This window comes from Rhinolophus sinicus, chromosome 2, assembly GCF_057876585.1.
Source record: "Rhinolophus sinicus isolate RSI-liver-muscle chromosome 2, RSI-T2T, whole genome shotgun sequence".
Taxonomy (NCBI): domain Eukaryota; kingdom Metazoa; phylum Chordata; class Mammalia; order Chiroptera; family Rhinolophidae; genus Rhinolophus; species Rhinolophus sinicus.
In genome coordinates, this window is record NC_142502.1 from 186,983,321 (window position 1) to 186,998,525 (window position 15,205).

A 15,205-nucleotide genomic window follows, 5' to 3' on the forward strand; every position below is an offset into this window, starting at 1 on the left:
CGTAAGGGGGTGCCGGCAAAACCCCCACAGGTACAGAAGCACAACAGATAAGCACGGAGCAAAGAGGTCTGGGAGAATTCACGTGGGAGAACTTGACACTCACTGCCCGTCTTCTGTGTCGGTTTTATTCAAACCTAACTTCGCCCGCCTCTTGATCCACATCCACTCCACGTGTCACAGGCTCGGGAGCTCTGGTTCCCACCTTGGCAGCCCCTTCTCCTGACTGGAACTAATGTCAGTCTTCCCAGGCACAGAACATTTACGTAGCCAACTAGGAATGCTACCATTTCTTGGAGACATGATAAGATGTGGCGTCAGAAGAAAAGATGTAACTTGGGCTTTCCAGCAAATTTCTTTTGACTATTATTCATTGAAACCAACTCTGACCATAGTATATTTTGAATACTTCATAAAAGCCAGGTTTTAATTCACAATTCTTCAGTTGTGACATATAATTTATTCTTTGTTCTAATTAACTTGCTAACAATTCATAGTGTGGTAAAATCTCTTAAAATATTACATGCAGGAAGTCACTTCCTCTCATCTTTACATTCTTCAGACACTCACCACGCTGGATTCTAATTGTGTATTGAATTGCTCGTCCTCCCTGCTGTACTGCAAACTCCGTGAGGGCAGGAACTGCTTCGTCTTGTCACCACTGTGTCCCTAGTATCCACTCCAGTGGCATATGGTCGGTGTCACTAGATGTGGGTGACTAGGTTAAATAGTGAAAGTGTAAATGAAGACCAGTCTAGATGCCCAGCCCGGGGTATGCAGCACGTACCAGGTGCTAAGAAAAGGGCAAAATGCAAGTGCACGGAATGGTCCTGACTCGTAAGGAGTATTTGGTCCCCGAGGATGAAGCAGAGGCATTCACAGGCACGTGGCTCTGGAGGCCAGTGTCTGTGCAGGAAGGACGCACGCTACGGCGGCCATCACATGAGGGGGTGGCGGTCACCAGTGATGGCAGGCGAGGGTTGCCATGGTAGTTATGTTGAACGGTTTGAAAGGAGATGCCGACCTGCATTTCAGCTTGTTATTGTCAACCACTTTTCCAAGGTTGGGAGAAACGCCAGACAGATGTCCAATTGTCACGCCACTTAAGTGTGGGACATTCAGATCTAATGGCTCCTCCCTTTAGGACACCTCCCTGACCCAAGAAACACTGATAGAATTGAGGTACACATTTCCTGCAGTTGTGTGCTGCCTGCCTCTACCAGGAAATTGTGGGTCTCTGAATGGCAGGCTATCTCTTCAATGTCTAAAAGCACCCAGCACAGAATACACACACAGTATTTGTTAAGCACACACCTAGAATCGAATCGTGACAGCAACAGCTAAAAACACCCTCCCGACATGAGTTATCCAGTGTGTACCCATGGAAGACCCCTTACACCAGACCAGCCTTTCGTCAGGTGACATGAAGAAAGACCTCCTCCAAAAGAGCACTTCCTTTGAGGACAGCTCTCTCCTGTGATCCCAGGTGTGCCACACACACATCTGCATCATGGGACCATTGTCGAATTTGTTTTCCTGCGTCTGCCTCTCCTACTTAATTTCAACCTTCTGGAGAACGAGGTTTGAGTTATCACGTGTCTTTGTCAGCTCAGCAGCTCACATGAAACCCAACACCTGCTAGATGTTTAATAAATGTTGGTAGAATAAGTTAAATGAGTTGAATGTGAGTGAGTCAGGAAGTCACATCTCACGTTACTTGCTTCTCATGTGAGGATCCTAAGAAGGCACAACCAGAACTTCTCACCCAGCGAGCAGTGTATGTAGCTCAGATGGACTGCAGGTGGGTCTACCTCCTGGCCACTGCCGCCTTCAAAGAGGCAGGGCGGGCCTGAGTTGGTGAGCACCCCAGCTGGTGGCCTCCATCACCAGCAGCCTTCCTTACAGAAAGCTGAGCTCACCACTTTTCAGTCCACAATGACCCATACACGCCTTGAAAAGCCCCAGAGGCCAGTTTCCTGCAAGCCCATCAACTGCAGGGAAAGACGTTACTTAGCCCTGCTCTCTCCCAGGTTCAGAATTTCTGGAGGGCAGCTCTCTCACTGCTTCACCTGTGCCAAAGGCCTTGGGTCTATTAAAACCACAGCCTTTCCTGGCTACACAAGGGCCTCTCTCTTCAGTGAGCCTCTGCCTAGAGGAACAACCCACGGCTTTAACCAAGGAAGAAAAAGAGGCCTTCCAAAACCTCATGACCTTGGTCCAGGAAGCAGCTATCTTAAGAACCTAAGCCTGATTCCTGAATTTAAAGCAAATACAACACATATATACTGAATTGCTGTCACAATGAAATAATTGTGGAAAGCCTGCATTAGATAAGCTTTGCTACTCTTCATGGTGGATGACTTTCCACACCATTGAAAACAACAAAAACAGCTAGAGGTCTAATACCCACTTACTTCTCACAGTACCCCAAATCCTACTAATATTGCATAATTCAGAGGAAGTCAGCTAACACGACACCTTCAAGTTACAATTGTGTCATCTGTCAAATAAAGGACAATTGTAACGATTATAATACATGAGCAGATTGTGAGGAAGCTTCCAGGAGTGCTTCACAGCCTTTCCCTAAAACATCCACGGGCAGCATTGTGCCCAGTACACAGGCTATGAGTGAGTGAGTGAGTGAGTGAGTGAGTGAGTGAGCGAGCGAGTGAACAAACGGACAAATTTATCATCTCCGATTCTCAACACATCTCTCTTCCCCTTTGCACTGGTGGGTAAGTCCCCTCGACTTCATTTCAGGTGCTGTCACTGATCCAGTCTGAGCTCTTTGTCAGCACTTGCCACCATCCTGTCCTGCGGGTCAGCCTGACCAATGACAGCAGGCCACCTGATGCTTCACAGGGGCCCGCAGAGGCTGGGGTGCCATACGGAAAGCAATGGAAAGTGCATGCCCCCCAGCCTCTCCACTGTGACAGCAGAGAAAATAGGTATTGTGATTCACGCACATTGATGATAACCGCAAAGTTTCTCAGTGGTGACTCAGGCAACTCTGCGAGTCTTGAGTGGGACAGGCCCTAATGAGCTGACAGGTCCTAGGAGTGCACTTCCAGAGTAAAGACAGACGTTGAAGACAGTCCGATACCCTGAGGAATTCTGCTCTTCCTGTGGCACGAACGCTACTCTCAGGCGTCCTTATCAAATGATTGCTCTGACGGCTGCATTTTCGGCACAAGTCAAACCTTACCACCATGTTCACATTCAACATTTCCTCTCAGTCTCTGCTTTTAACCATCTCGTCAGAAAGCACACTCACTCCACAGGCTCGTTTCATTCAAGGTGACTCTCGTCCCTGTTATACTTCACAAAACCCTTTGCTTTGGGGAAGCTGTTTTCCTGTTCCCACAATGATTCCCAACAGGTCTCTTCTGCTCGATCAGTCATACAAGTACCTGGGGCCAACCCCGTAACTCTGTCATGTGCAGCTTCACTCCCTGAAACGCTGTTTGCTGTTTTGAGATCATTAAAATGAAAATTTCACTGCATAGGCATGTTTTATGATTGGGTTCGTAAGTAGGATTTAAAGAGTGACAGATTATTTGTTTTATCAATAGCTTACTTTGTAATCAATGCTCTTACTCAACAAGGTGGGGACGTGGGTTTGTAGGGTCACAAAGAGGTCATGACGTATGTGTGTGGGCTCGAGGGGGGGCTTCTCCCGCTCAGCCCGAGCGCCCGTGTCAGACCCACACGCTGCCCGCACTGCCCTCTGTCTGTGAAACGCCCAGGACTCACACTGCCGTCTCCACTCTCGGGGCTGTCACCACCCTTGATGTATCTAAAGGCCACCTCCCCACATGTGGCTGCAGGATAGCTTTCCCCGTTTCCTCCTGGTCTGAAAACCACCTCATAGACCTGTTTCACTAAGAGCTTAGTTACGATGAGAAAAACACTGGAAAGTTACGAAACAGCCAACAAGGTAATTACAGCACGTACATGGTCTCACTCACAAGCCCTTAGTTCTAACGTGAGGGATGGATGCTTTGTCTTCATCAGGCCCCCACCTCTCCTTGTGACCTAGACACGCTAACAATATGAGAACAATTATTGATCACAGTGGGGAATGTGCATGACGAAGTGTGAGTGGCCCCAGCAGCTTTGATGCACGCTGGTCATGGCGGACCCCTACTTCACGTGGTTGCAGTGACATGATCTACATATGCGACAGTCATCGTTTCTAGATGCTGTTGGTATGAAAGGCTTTTTGAAGGCTGACATCACACTTCTGCTTGCATACTGCTATTTGGGAAAAGAAAATGTTCGGGGATTATACAAAATAGGCAAAGCAATGTACAGAGTTTGTCTTACATTGGGTTTCCCCAGAAACAGACTCCGAGACAAAGATGTGACTGCAAAGAGTTTATGTAAAAGGTGATCCCAGGAAGTACCACTGAAAACACGAGGACGTGAGACAGGGAATGGACGAAGCCCAGAGGGAGTGGGCAGCAGGGTTGCGACCCCCAGGGGAATTCCTGGACATGACAGACTAGGTCACAAATCAGTACAGATTTCCATATGTAACCGTCTGGATCTTTAAGCAGTACTTTTGGATGAGAGTTATAGGAGGACATTTTTAAAGTTAATCAACAACAGAGAGAGCGAAAGAAGCAACTCAACCTCTAAATGATACAGCGAAACCATAAAGCTCAAGGTGAAGAGGGAGACTAGAGAAAACGCTGCAAAATACACGGAGCTCAGAGCCGAAAACTGAGCAGCAGGTTGTACTCTGTGTTCCTTACGGTGCCTGGGGCTCGGGAAAAGCCCGCATAGACCCGGCCTCTCGGCAGGGCCAAGACACACCAGGGCCGGGACGTCCCAGATCTGCCCGACTCAGCCTGGTGAACTCCTCACGTGGATGTGGAGAGGTTGTGGCCTTGACACTGCAAAGCCAATGTGCAGAAAGAGGAAAAATCCCAAGAGGGACCACAGGGCAAAGCAGACACACACTTGAAGGAAGGACGACACCTTAATGAGCAACTAAGAAGAAGAGAGGGACAGAGAAAGACAGAAAATGCCTGCAGGGACACGGGCAAGTCAGACCCAGCTAACAATGGGTCCCAGGAAAAGCTAATCCCATCCCCATTCCTTCCCTTACACTCTGTGACCTCTCATTCAGGAGCAAAAGACACCCCCACGCCCCAGAAATGTGTCAAGCACCGAAGGGCACACAGTCCCTGTATGGGAGAATCTGCCTAGGAAGAAATGAAAACCAAACAACAACTCTCAAAGGCGGCCGCGATGGCTTCCACGACGGAGGAAGATGTCCAGGAGAACAGGAGGAGAAGTAAACTGTGTTCGGACCAGACAGAGGAGGGTGGAATAACTTCTATCCACCACACAGACCTTGTGGGCATCTCGCAGGTAAGAACAAGCGGGAGGGCAGCCAGCCACCATGGACCGAACGGGACAAAAGGTAAAACAAGCAAACAAAAGTTTAAAATTCAGCGTTAAAAAAATGGTAGTTAAAAAAAAAAAAAAAAAAAAAAAAGCCCATCTCTATCTACAAAATGAGTATTTATAAACAATTTGGTGTCTGCAGAAAAAACATTCCGAGATAGTGTATTTGAAGAGGGGACAACGCTAGCTAAGAGGAAGTGCCACCTCCATGAAATTGGTGTGTTTGCAGCAAACATACTTTACATCATAAGTCATGGGGATGACCTCACCCCGCTGGCTTAGAGTGGATCGGACCAATAGCCTCTCTCGGAAAAACGGTTTGATTACAGGGGGGTTGCAACAGAAGTGCCATTCCCAGCTCACAGTCTATTAAACCCTGGGACTCATGAATAACATAAGAGGCACACAGGTGGGGTTAAAAGGGGAAAGTGAAAGGAACCCCTAGTTTTTGGCACAAATGGGGACACAACGAGTTTGGGGACATCTCACTTTTTCCTCCTACACACTATCAAGTCCCCCAGAAAATGAAAATTCAGCATCCATTCCTTTTAGGCTGTTCCCTGAAACCCATAAGTGACACATTCTTCAAAAGATGTGTCCCCTTTCACATGATTTTTAAGAAGTGTAGAGTTGAGCATAATCCGTATCAAGAGCCAACATTGTCTGAAGCAAAGAGAAGCACTAAAGTCTGCATGACCCTCACCCAAGTCAGCTACAAGCACACGTGGTTAATATGATAGCAGGGGGCTCTAGCCACATGTCAGATCCCAGCGGCGCGCCTGGGACACACGCCGCATGAAGTCACAGCACTTCACTTTATGCGGCTCCCCCAGAGAAGCCTTTTCCGCTTGGCAATGACCAAGATGAAGCTGGTCCAAGATTCCCTGCAAGGAAGGGGGTGATTCCCTGCGCTGGGGGTGCGGGAACGTGTTTGCTGATCGCCAGCTGTATCCCAGCACGGCCTCACGCATATTCCCCTCACCTTGAATACAGCCTTGCAAGGTACATATTATCGACCCCATTGCACAGGTGAGGAAACTAAGACTTAGAGACATCTAAATAGCAGAGTACAAATTCAAGGCCGACTCCGTCTTAGCCCCAAACCCATGCTCTTCATGCCCAGTACGTTGCCTCCCAAGTGTTTCTCTTCCCTTCCATTTTGCCTTATATTATTTTCTCTTAAGGAAAGAAAATCCCCAAACAGGAGGCAGCACGTGTGGTGAAAAGAGAACCATTTGGGTTCAGACTATCTTGATTCTCATTCTATCCTCACCGCGACCTCAGCAAGCCATCGGAAGTTTCCATCTGCGTGTCCTGTTGTGTCCAACAAGGAGGAAAGAGGCCTGCTCTTCCAGCCCCCACAGTCCAGACTCCCTGAAGACTCGCTGTGTGTACACCTGAGTCCTCGTTGGCATTATTCCTCCTGAAATCATGAATCTTTTTCCCGCAAACAAGAGGCCAAGGGGGAAAAAAATGGTGCACTTGGGTTTCTGCCTAAATTTCTATTTAAAATGTTACAGAATTCAAGCATTTGCCCAGTCTCGCCTACCTTTCAGATTCTGTATAGCACTGTATGCTAAACCCAGGTTCCGCCCCAGTCACTTCCAGAGCCCAAACCGGCTGTTGGCTCTGACATGAGTGTTCCTTTTGCGATCTAAAAAAAAAAAAAAAAAGCCGAGTTCTTTCTTATACCGAAGCAGCCTCCTGCCGTTACGGGGGTTAGTGTGTGGACTCCTACCCAGAACACGGCTATGAAGGTGCTGCCTACAGCAGGGGTCCTGGGAAGGAGAGAGAAATCCACAGGGGAGGCCACGGCCTCAGGACCCAGAGTAAGTCAGGAACTGTGGCCTCGGCATGGATTTCTGGGCTCTGTAATATGACTTCTAAAAATTCTACCTTAAGCTCTTTCCTCGCCTTGTACTTCTGTGCCCGTCTGATGGATGCATTGGAACCAGGGAAAAGGTAAGCTTAAAGTGTGGGCAAGTTCAAGAAGAATTACGGAAGCAGTGATGGAGAGAGAGAGACTATAAAGGGTCTTACTTAGCAACCCCACTGCCCGCTGATGAAACTTAATGTCCATCAGTGTTTCCACCATTACAATTTTAAAGGAAATGGAAGCAACTGCTCCTGTGATTTTTTTTTTTACCCAAACTAAAAAAGACAGTTTAAAGTCCTTTTTCCTGAGTCAATGATGTGGCCTAATGTCCTAGGGACTTTGTTTTTCCAACCTGTGCTGAGGGATCGCTGTCTGAGGAAACCTTCCATCTCCGACAGGGCTCCAGGGAGAGCAAAGGAAAAGCAGAACAATGCCCGCCGAGGTTTAACCACACTAGGGTATTTTGTCTTTGGTTTTGTGATCTTTGTTCTCTAAGATTTTAGAGGAAGATATTCAGAATTCCTGACAGCATGTACAAAAATACACACGACTGAATATTTAATGTCCAACTCTTTACCCATAAGAATAATTCCAGAATGTAAGCTCATTTTGTCTTCTGAGCCTAACTTCAGATTTTTTAGATGATTAGAAGAAAGTGTCCCAATAAGACGACTCATTTCTCACGACGCAAATGAAGGCCACTGAGGCAAGTTACCAAGTCCCTGTCTATATCTAGCAGGCCAGGCTCTTTAAATGGAAGGGCATGGTAATTGATAAAACTCCAAGAGAGAAGGGCCAATTACAAAGAATGTGGCTTTATCGTCCATAACGCTCGGAACTGCATGGTGTTTAATTATGTCCGTGGGTCTGTGTGCAGTGCACACACCTACACAATCAAATGTAGGAGGGAAAGGACTGCCATACTCTGCCTCACTACTGGGCAAGTAAAACCAGAAGCAGCTGTACAGTCCACAAATAGATGCTGAAGGGCGGTGTATCGTAGCAAAGGGGGAGCAGGCTGTGCAGGTCGCCAGACCTGGGTCGAGTCCTGGAGTGTCCTCAACTACATTAACTCACCTGTCTGGGCATCGGTCTTCATCTATAAAGTGGGGATGAGAAAAACAAACTCAGGAGAAGTGGTGAGCACTGAATAACTGTTAGGTTTGCTACTCATCCATGGCCCCGCATGCAACACAGTTTGCACACGGCTGTTACTGGTATCCAGTGTTCAGCACTTACAATTCAGCGCTCTCCCCAAAAGCTTTAATGAAGCAAAGTTGTAAGCCTCACTACGTGATGCACTGGCAATGAATTTCCCTTCCAAATGGGCTGACAAAGCCATTTCATATTTACTATTAAAGTATACATCCACATGACCAGAGCTGCGCAAAGAACATCCACTTACCCACTGACCAGCTTTCCTGACTGTGTATTGAATTGCAGAAAAGTGGAAAAGAAGACCAGGTGTTGTTTTCAGGTTTTATTTTGTATAAACTGTACTGGATGCCCTTTCGAGCAAAGCAGAGACATCCAAATGCTGTGAAAGGAAGCCTGGCCCCAAATCACAGTGTGTCAAGTATCATTCACTTGCAATTTTGGACACTGTATGAAGTTCCCAGGGCCGCCACAACAATGCCCGCAATCACGTGTCTTATCACTACTGAAATATGCTGTCTCATTTCTGGAGGCTTCAAGTCTATGATCCAGGAGCCGGCAGAGCTGAGCTCCTCCAAATGCTCCAGGGACCGGCCCTCCTCACATCCTCCAGCTTCCGGTGGAGGCCCCAGTCCTTGGGGTCCTTGATTTGCAGCTCTATCACTTCTGTCTGTTCCTCTGTCTTCACACAGCATCTTCCCTGTGTGTCTACATCTGTGTTGCTTCTCCTCTTCATATAAGGACACAGTCATATTGGATTCAGGGCCCGCCCTAAGCCAGTGTGACCTCATCTTAACATGATTACATCTGCAAAAACTCTATTTCCAAATAAGTCCTATTCAGAGGTACCGGGCTTAGGATTTCAACATATGTTTTTGCGGCGATTGCTGTTAGGTAGGCAACTGAATACACAAATGTGGAGCTCAGAGAACAAGTCCACGTAGGCGATGCTAGTTTGAAGGTCATTCCTAGGTAGGTAATAATTAAGGCATGTGACTGCAGGACCTCACGAAGGGAGAGTGTGTAGGCAGGGGAAATACAGGGCCAAGGGCTGGGCCCTGAGCACGCGAGCATTTGGAATTCAGGACGATGAGAGGATCCAGCAAAGGAGACGGAGGAGGTGCTGTCAGTAAGACACAGAAAATCCAGGAGAAATGGAGTCCTGGGAGCCGCGTGGAGAAAGCGTTTCAAGGTGAAGGGGGCAGCAAACAATGAAGGAGGCACTCAGGAAAGAAGAAGAAATAAGAAGATGGCACACCAGGAGTCGTGCCCTGGGCACAGAGCCAGAGCTTACCAGTTTCTAGGTAATTAGTGGATTCGAGCATGAATGAAGGAGCCTCACATCTGACGGACAGAATCTATAACTCGTCCGTGCAATAGACACCTGTCAAGTGTCATCACGTGCATCGCATGGCTCCAGCCTCTGCTTCTATCCTCACATACCCCTCCCACCCTGACTCCCCGGCCTCCATCTTTCACTCATAAGGACCTTTGTGATCACGTTGGGCCACCCACACAAGGGTGAATCAGAAACATCCCTTTCAACCAAGCCAAGAAAAAGGAAGACATCTTGCTTATACGACAGGCCTTGGTCCCAGAGGACAGAGGATGACACGGGAATAATCCTCTTCCCTGGTCCACAGCGTGTGGCCGAAAACACACCCTAAATGTCCCAAGTGGAAGAAACTCAAGGTCACCAGGATGCGATGGGCACTGAGCTGGGAGAAGGCAGACTAAAGTGGAATGAGGACCTCACTTGACATTTATCTGAGGTTTGCAGTGAAGCTTTGGAAAGGAGCTGGACTTCCTGCGCATTCTGTGTTCAGGGGGCAATCGAAGGACCACTATTGAAACCAGCAATGTTCCTAAAAAGCCACAGGGAGTAAGCAAGAAACAGACTGGAATATAACCACTCTCCCACGTTTGCCCCTTCTCAGGGCAGCACTGGAAATCGACACATGTGCACCAGTAGTGTTGGCACAGGGATTTTCAAGCACCCTCTTGCTACAAAAATAATTGTTTTGTATTAGCCAAAGTAAGGTTGCATTACATAATTTTTTAAAAGATAGTGTATTTAAACCCTGTGCTTGCAGGAGCTCCTATTTGTCACAAAGGATGTGAAAATAGGCAGATACGTATTTCTGATAAATATGCCAACATCCCTGAGAAAACTGTAGGTAAACATCCATCAAGACTTTGGTGATAAAGCTTAGCTTTCAATGACTAAGGAACGCAGCTAGGGTTCTTACAAATTCAAGTTTTCTGAGCTTCATTTCAGTGCAAAGTAGATTACAGCTTTTTAAAAGGAACTTGGAAGTGTATTTGCTTGAGGGGTGACTTTAGGGGTCAGGGAAGCGTGCTTCTCTGCATAAATCCTTTTAGTCAGTAATTCAGGAATGGCTGGGGGGCGGGGTACAAGCGTATTAAACTTTGCCTCCATGCAAGAAGAGTCTCTTGAGCAAAGGGTGCTTTCTTGATTCACAGCTGTTTCTGAACTGCCAGGTGGCAGCTACAGACTTTTCTGAAAACTCGCTTTGGATAAAAGATTGAACTCTGTCTCCATTTCTGCTCTAGGGTTTCGCCTCCCAAACCACCCCTGTCCAACCAGGGGACAAATGCATCTCCACCCTGTTGGGCGCCCTCTGCTGCCAGTGGCTGGGGAGGCTCACAGGTCAGCCATCAACCAGGAAGGAGGGTCCCAGTGACCTGAGAATGAGCACCGTGTCCGGAGCTGGTGCCAGGCCTGTGCTCCCTGCGTGGGTGGCTGGAACGCCTCCTCTCGGAGTCCCTTCAGTTCTATCCCCACCCCTCTCAGGGCCCCAGCGCCACTTGGTCCAGTTCTGAAGCACGACGATTTTATGGCCTTGGTAAGGCCGGCAAATCACAAACCCTAGTTTGTCCTGGATCCTCTTAGTCTTCAAAATCATCTCACTGTTTTTAAGTCAGGTTTCTCTTGTTAATAAGGCATGGGGCTCGTCAACCAATCAGCGAGATGCATTTGTGAAGTGCCCCCACCTCACGCTGGGTGAGAGTCACTGGGCTGTGGTGTTTCCCTAAAAGGCAGCAACAGCCAGGGGCGCCTTCCTACCTGGACTGAGCCAGGAAGGGGCCCTGCGGCTGCCTCAGCTCAGCCGCCCTTTTTCTGCGATGAGCCGCCTCCATCGTGTTTCCATTTCAGGCAGAGCAAACATGTGTAAATACTTTATTAAAATAAAATTTTAAAAAAAACAACACGTGAAGTGAAAGCTGTTCCCCCTTTGATTGATTTTTCAAAAGCTCCCTCGACTGCTTCTGCTACAGATGTTTGCAAAATGATTGGATGCAAAGTGGGCTTAATTCATAAAAGCAATAAAATGTTGCTTATTGACTGAACAGATGAACTAGCTGAAGGGGGATAATTTGGAGTGTTCTTATTGGAAAGGCTTTGAAGAAACGTAATGATAGAGGAGAGACAGGGTCTTATTAGCTGTGGTAAATATATTTTCCTACAGAATGCTTAGGAGATTTTGGAAATAACTAGAAAATAACCCTCAGATTTTCAGTTGTACTGGGTTTTTTATTCAACATGTGTAACTTTCAGCTTCACAAATCCATACAATCCTTGGTATGCAGAAGTGAAAACCCATAGATACATTTCTGGTGGAGTGAGGAAAAGTCTGGGGCTGGGAATCAGGACACCTGCGTTCTAGCTTTAGTTTTGCTGCTGACTTTTACAGTCTCTTCAGTAAATAAGCATCGGAGAGACAACAGTGGTCTAGTGTGGTAAGTTGGGGTGCTCAACGAGCCCTAAATATTCCAAGGTGTACACTGGGGACTGCTGGGGACGAGTGAATGAGGGATCAGTGGCACCTGGGACCCCCTACCCCTGCTTCAGAAAAACAGCTCTGCTTTTTCCGGTCACATCAAGCTACAGAGAAAGATTCTGCCGCTCAAAGCATGTGTTGCTTTAAAAATGTCTGAGAAACATAGTTTCATGATAAGTAACACCTGTCCTGCCCAGCACGCAGACGTACCTTGAAAAGTAAGAACCCAGGGGTAGGTATGCGGATTTTTTTGTGTTTTTATTTGAATCATGAAGAAGCAAAAGTTGCCTTTTCTGTTGCCATCCGCTTCCTCCAGCTCACTCACCTTCTTGGACTAACACCAGTTTTATTTTAGTATTTTTACTCTATGCTTTTAATATACATTCTATCTTGTTTAGAGGTACATGAATAAGAATGGACACACGCAGTGAATTTGACTGGGCAGGGAAACGTACAGGATATCGATAAACGGATGGTTTGAAGCCACAACACCGCCCCCTGGAGGGAGAACCTGTGCGAAGCTGTATTGTGAGGTCCTCGGCCTAGGATGCTTGTGTCCTGACATGACGACACACTTCTTCCAAAATTCTAGGGGTGGTGGATCCAGAAAATCTACATCTATGTTGTTTACAGCGTCAGAGGCAAGGGATAGAATTGCATAAACACCTGTTGGCATCTTTAGGGCACAGAGAGTCTGCTGGAAACTATGCCCTTTCTGCCATGACACCTGCTGCCTTCTGTTCATTTGCTGTCCCTGCTTGTGGTTCCCGACACTCAAGATTTATCACACTACCCAGGGGAAGCAAGTCGGGAGTCAGTCCAAAAACCACCGTCGGTATTGTGCCCTGTGATTGTTTTTTCTTAGTTTTCATGGTTACAGGGTAGCTTTGCCATCAAATGAAAGTAATGAAAATAATTAAACACAAAATTAATTACTTTACATGTCAATGACAAGAATGCATCTGTAGCTACCATGGGCCACACCCTGTATTTTAGTGCACATTTAATTAGCTCTGAGTTCCTAGTAGCTGAGAAGTGTTAAGTATTTAATACATATCTATGATGAATAACTTATGGTAAATACATGACCGAGTTTTAATTCCAAATTCTATTCTGATTGGCTGGCAGGAAGGTCACTTTCAGCCATTCTTGCGGATTTCCTCCCCCCGCCCTCCCACAGTGCCCAGCCTCTCATAAGGGGTACCTCAGGTCATTTATTAATGTCCCCACAGGACGACTGAGGTAGCCACTGTCCCAGTTTACGTGGCCCACCAGTCCAGCAGCTCTTTGGGAATCTTCTAGAAGCTTCAAAACCTCTGTAGATCTTGTCCCAACTCTTTACCACATTATACTCTGCGAGCCAGCCCTTCCTGGGGCCTTGCAGGCTCCCTAGGGCACCACCAGGGAGCAGCTCTGAGGCCCACTGGTAAGAGGCTGGAAGGCACTGTTCTTTGCCCCAACTGGAGGCATCATTACCTATCTGTCAGTCTGTCTATCTATCTATCCGTCTGTCTATCATCCACCTATCACTCATCTATCATCTATCTATCCATCTGTCATCCACCTATCACTCATCTATCATCTATCTATCCATCTGTCATCCACCTATCACTCATCTATCATCTATCTATCCATCTGTCATCTGCCTATCACTTGTCTGTCTGTCTGTCTGTCTGTCTATCATCCATCTATCATCTATCTATCCATCTGTCATCCACCTATCACTCATCTATCATCTATCTATCCATCTGTCATCCACCTATCACTCATCTATCATCTATCTATCCATCTGTCATCCACCTATCACTCATCTATCATCTATCTATCCATCTGTCATCCACCTATCACTCATCTATCATCTATCTATCCATCTGTCATCTGCCTATCACTTGTCTGTCTGTCTGTCTGTCTGTCTGTCTGTCTGTCTATCTTCCACCTATCACTCATCTATCATCTATCTATCCATCTGTCATCTGCCTATCACTTGTCTGTCTGTCTGTCTGTCTGTCTATCTATCTATCATCTACGTATTTCAGGGGAATCCTTCTCCCTCCTTCTGTTCCAACTTTCGGGGCTTATTTCTGCACGCTCAGTCTTCCTCTGTGACTTTAACTAGTAGGAAAGTAAAACCAGGAGACCTGGCAGGTTATTTCTGTTTCCTCTCATGCAAAGCAAAACGCTGATACTTCCAAATGGAATAGTATAAAGCGTAAAGTAAAGGGAGAGAAACAGTCTCCAAACGCACCTGTATTTTTATTGATAAAAGAAATGAACTAACAGTTAAACCCATTTAGGTCAAACTGATTCCGGGCCACTGACCCACTGATGGAGCTGAACTTCCGATTAGTGCGATCAGGTCGGTTGTTTCCTTTCATTGGCCACAACAGTGGGCAGCACAGCATGTGAAGGGCAGTTCGGGAATTAAAACTCTAGCTGTGCCACTCTCTAGTGTGACTTTGGGCAAGTTACACGGATTCTCTGGCCTGTTTCTTCTTCTGCAAACGGGATAAGAAGTTCAAGTAAAATAAAAAGTTCTTACCATATAGTATCTATCTGTATCTATCTATGTAGCTCTCTATCCATCCTTCTATCACCACCTCTCACTCGTCTATCTATAGTAAGCTCCTAATAAATGTTAGCTGTAGTCATTACATTACATTACAACTCCCCAATAAAACAAAGCATTCTGCATCTAATGATGTGTTTTTACATACACTTAGTTGGAAAGTGACAAATCTGCATTTAAAATGGAAGGGCATGCATTGATTATGTGTGCTCAAGGTTTTGGGTGTTGGGAGTAGTGTGAAAAGGCACCAGTCTTTCTCTGACACCTTTAGACCTTCTCACACAGGCAAGACACTTTATAGTCAGGTCTCTTCTCTACAGAGTCAAGGACAGATGTCAGCTCATGCAATAGGATATTGCTCAGTAAAGAAAATGGGGGGAGGGATGGTATTCA

The 15,205-nt window shown here is 46.7% G+C and overlaps 1 pseudogene; it reads left to right on the plus strand.

Moving 5' to 3' along the window:
• Positions 1-5,253: 5,253 nt before the first annotated feature.
• The window catches only part of LOC109461404 (LIM domain-binding protein 1 pseudogene), a 68,734-nt pseudogene continuing 58,782 nt past the window's right edge, over positions 5,254-15,205 (plus strand).